Below are 5,337 nucleotides of genomic sequence, written 5' to 3'. Positions count from 1 at the left end.
ACGTCCGCCATGTCGAGCGCACCGCAAAACATACCGCCATCTGTAGGTCTCCCGCAACATGACCTCCTGCAACGACGATACCGTCATCTATGAGACGCCAAGCCGACTAAGACAGCCATGGGCCCACAGTGCCCTTCTTTCGACCCCACCCACAAAGCCTGCATCCTCTGTCGACAACAGCACCCCAACGCCAGCGCCTCTGCCGCACGAAGTCGTGGACCGGCAATCACTCCACCTGCACCTGTTCGTGCCCCACCCCAACCGCCCAACTCGCAGCTCCAGCGGATGAACGGCGGACTTTGCTCGCACTCGCAATGTGCAATCCACCCCTATAACGTGCGTTTCATGAAGAGTTATGTCCAATATGCGACATTCCCGCTGTCCCTATACATGAGCTGCGAGCTGTACCACGTACGAGCTACAGACGCGAGCGCGTTGCTCTCTGTACGAATGCAGATGCTCAGCGGCAGCTAGGAGGCGCTCCATCCATGTCGGTACCGGTGAGCGTTGCACTCGCAGTCGCAAAAACGTACGGCAAGTATATTACTCGGAAGAGTCAATGACAGTCCAAGCCCCCCTGCGTGGGAAGAGTCTTCCTAGGCCATGACCCACCGGAAGGGCGCAGCGTCCCCCACCCCAGACATGTGACGTCACACTATCGGTATTGACGACTAGACTGATTCCTTATAATCATTTGCCATACACCGGTGGAAGCTGCCGAGACGAGTAACTACATAGCGGGCTCGCCGTGTCACTAATGTACAGAGATACAATAGTTTCGACTGGAACCGGATTAAACGTATACACGGCGCTGATTAGTAATAGATAGAGCCATCAGAATACAGATAATGTATACAACTGTCCGTATACATGCTGAAAGACTCTGCTCACAATCACACGTCAGCCAGACACTCTTATCACGCACTACTCTCTGCCTGTAACAGGCACACAGACAATATCTAAGCACCAGCATGGAACAACACCCAGTGCATCCTCTCTGCCACATTAGACAATCCACACTATCATAACCAGACCGGGAGGTCCACTCGGAAAACAGAATATCCCACCCTTCCGACAACCACCATTGCTCAGCTAAGCCACCAACACCCACACATGTCCTACACAGGGGTGCACCCAACATCACAATACTGCCTCCTGTCACACCACACAAACAATGGCACGAATGAAAGACACAGGTCTGCCACAAGCATGGAATCAGAGCGCCGCCTGTTATGAGCCAAAGGTGCACCCTGACGTGGCAAATCAGATGATGCCGCAGTCATTTACTTACGATAATCACAATCAACAAACCAGCCCCCCCCCCCCCCCCGAAAACACCTTTCCTTACAACAATGTGTGCCTTAACCTAACCCGTATTGTGCCTTAACCTAACCCGTATTGTGCCTTAACCTAACCCGTATTGTGCCTTAACCTAACCCATATTGCGCCTTAACCTAACCCATATTGCGCCTTAACCTAACCCATATTGCGCCTTAACCTAACCCATATTGCGCCTTAACCTAACCCATATTGTGCCTTAACCTAACCTATATTGTACCTTAACCTAACCCATATTGTACCTTAACCTAACCCATATTGTACCTTAACCTAACCTATATTGTACCTTAACCTAACCTATATTGTACCTTAACCTAACCTATATTGGGCCTTAACCTAACCTATATTGGGCCTTAACCTAACCTATATTGGGCCTTAACCTAACCTATATTGGGCCTTAACCTAACCTATATTGGGCCTTAACGTAACCCACGTTGCGCCTTAACCTAACCTATATTGTACCTTAACCTAACCCATATTGTACCTTAACCTAACCCATATTGTACCTTAACCTAACCTATATTGGGCCTTAACCTAACCTATATTGGGCCTTAACCTAACCTATATTGGGCCTTAACCTAACCTATATTGGGCCTTAACGTAACCCACGTTGCGCCTTAACGTAAACCCACGTTGCGCCTTAACGTAACCCACGTTGCGCCTTAACGTAACCCACGTTGCGCCTTAACGTAACCCACGTTGCGCCTTAACCTAACCCATATTGCGCCTTAACCTAACCCATATTGCGCCTTAACCTAACCCATATTGCGCCTTAACCTAACCCATATTGTACCTTAACCTAACCTATATTGTACCTTAACCTAACCTATATTGTACCTTAACCTAACCTATATTGGGCCTTAACCTAACCTATATTGGGCCTTAACCTAACCTATATTGGGCCTTAACCTAACCTATATTGGGCCTTAACCTAACCTATATTGGGCCTTAACGTAACCCACGTTGCGCCTTAACGTAACCCACGTTGCGCCTTAACGTAACCCACGTTGCGCCTTAACGTAACCCACGTTGCGCCTTAACGTAACCCACGTTGCGCCTTAACGTAACCCACGTTGCGCCTTAACCTACCCCATATTGCGCCTTAACCTAACCCATATTGCGCCTTACCCTAAACCCATATTGCGCCTTAACCTAACCCATATTGTGCCTTAACCTAACCTATATTGTACCTTAACCTAACCCATATTGTACCTTAACCTAACCTATATTGTACCTTAACCTAACCTATATTGTACCTTAACCTAACCTATATTGTACCTTAACCTAACCCATATTGCGCCTTAACCTAACCCATATTGCGCCTTAACCTAACCCATATTGCGCCTTAACCTAACCCATATTGCGCCTTAACCTAACCCATATTGCGCCTTAACCTAACCCATATTGCGCCTTAACCTAACCCATATTGCGCCTTAACCTAACCCATATTGCGCCTTAACCTAACCCATATTGCGCCTTAACCTAACCCATATTGTACCTTAACCTAACCCATATTGTACCTTAACCTAACCTATATTGTACCTTAACCTAACCTATATTGTACCTTAACCTAACCTATATTGTACCTTAACCTAACCTATATTGGGCCTTAACCTAACCTATATTGGGCCTTAACCTAACCTATATTGGGCCTTAACCTAACCTATATTGGGCCTTAACCTAACCTATATTGGGCCTTAACGTAACCCACGTTGCGCCTTAACGTAACCCACGTTGCGCCTTAACGTAACCCACGTTGCGCCTTAACGTAACCCACGTTGCGCCTTAACGTAACCCACGTTGCGCCTTAACGTAACCCACGTTGCGCCTTAACGTAACCCACGTTGCGCCTTAACGTAACCCACGTTGCGCCTTAACCCAACACACGTTGCGCCTTAACCCAACACACGTTGGGCCTTAACCCAACACACGTTGGGCCTTAACCCAACACACGTTGGGCCTTAACCCAACACACGTTGGGCCTTAACCCAACACACGTTGGGCCTTAACCCAACACACGTTGGGCCTTAACCCAACACACGTTGGGCCTTAACCCAACACACGTTGGGCCTTAACCCAACACACGTTGGGCCTTAACCCAACACACGTTGGGCCTTAACCCAACACACGTTGGGCCTTAACCCAACACACGTTGGGCCTTAACCCAACACACGTTGGGCCTTAACCCAACACACGTTGGGCCTTAACCCAACACACGTTGGGCCTTAACCCAACACACGTTGGGCCTTAACCCAACACACGTTGGGCCTTAACCCAACACACGTTGGGCCTTAACCCAACACACGTTGGGCCTTAACCTGCTCTGTAATTGTCATACGACGCGTTAAATTAGTGTGGTGTTGCCTAACTGCAACCCCCGCAATATAGTTTGCTACTCGCACTGCCTGGTCCCCAGAGTATCGCTTCATGTTAAACACCTTGCAGCTATACACTGTAATGCGGATGGCAGCAGGACGTACATGCTCAATGCCCTTCGCAGTTGTTCATTGGCATTTGCATGGCGAAGCACAGCCTACGTTGTGGTACGGCGTGTGTCAACTGTCCGCTGATGTTGTACGTCCAAATCACACACTGTACTGCACATTGGTCCTCATGTACTGAATGATACATCGTGGTACATGTGTGACCGTACCACGACTGCGCCAACAACGGCGAACCATACGGTCCAAATATTGTGCACTCAGCTACGTGTCGTCTCCCTATAAGAGCTGGATTGCAGTATGGTATGCCGTGGATGGCGATCAGCATGAGCCGTCTGTTGATGTAGTGGCGCGTGTTGTCAGACGTAGTCGTCTCTTCTCACACACCGTGATAGCATGGTGCACTGCGTTCCACATCTGCGACATGCGACAGAGGCCGGTTGACAGTCGTTCGCGCAATGGACCATTCGCATACGTACGGGGGCCACCTTCCACGTGTTCGCGAAGCGTGCACATGTTGTTGCGTGTATGTGGGCAGACATAGTGTGTCGTGACACCTGACACAGGCATGCAACAATCGTTGAATTTGCAAATGGCGATGGACGTCTACGTTTGCTGGTGACGTTACGCAAATGAACAACTGGTAAACGGTTGTGGTGCGGTTGTTCTCGCTAGAGGTGAATCAGTGATGGCGACGATCGGTTGAGCTACCAACCGGTTGTTTCAGCGATACCCACCATGCCCACGAACGTGAATGGCATGTGGGTGTGAAGCGATACGCGGCGGTGGCTGGGTGGGACCGTCCCCGGCCGGTGAGGGGGGGCCTCCCGGCGTGCTGGCCGCGCGGTGCGTGGGCGCACGCGCTACAGCCGGCTGGTGGGGGCGGCCAGTGGCAGGCGCGCCGGCCGACGGAGGCGGCAGGCGGCGCAGCTGCGCGCCGGCGCACCCTGCACGCGGCGCCGTGCGGCCAAAGTAGGTCCTCGCGGGCCCGGTGCGAAGCGCGGTGGACATCTGCAGTGTGCTGGTCCGATTGAGGACTGTGTGCGCTGAGGATGCGCCGCCGCCCGGCGCTCGGCGCCGCGACGCCGTCTGCTGCTCGGTCGCCTCTGCGGTTCTCGCAGGTGGTTTGTATCGCAGCTGTGCGGACGTGTTGGCGCGTGCGCTGTGCTGGGAGAGTTCGCTTCGGCACCCAAGTGGGGCTTTTGTCCTTCTGTGGCGCTGGCGTTGGAGCTGCCGGCCACCGTAGGTGGCGCGTGTTGTCTCCCGCCGGCAATGCCACGACAGCACGCTCCCGGGCCTCTGTCGGCAGCGGCAAGCTCAGTTGGGAGCACGGGTGGTCGCACCTAAAGCGTCTACTCGCCAAACTCCGGGCGATTGCGCCTCTCTCGAACCCGACCAAGTACTTAGGACGGCGCTGCGCGCCGCCGGGACCTGAGAGGGTTTCGAGGTGTATTGTGCAGGGGAGCTCAGCCTCCTCCTGTTTGCAGAATAATTGAGCGGGACGCTTGCGTGTTCGCGCGGGCCCCCGGGACACACTCCCGGGCGGCCGGCTGCTCAG

This window comes from Schistocerca americana, unplaced genomic scaffold (assembly GCF_021461395.2).
Source record: "Schistocerca americana isolate TAMUIC-IGC-003095 unplaced genomic scaffold, iqSchAmer2.1 HiC_scaffold_824, whole genome shotgun sequence".
Taxonomy (NCBI): Eukaryota; Metazoa; Arthropoda; class Insecta; order Orthoptera; family Acrididae; genus Schistocerca; species Schistocerca americana.
The sequence above is the reverse complement of the archived record's forward strand: the minus strand, read 5'-3'. Positions refer to the sequence as shown.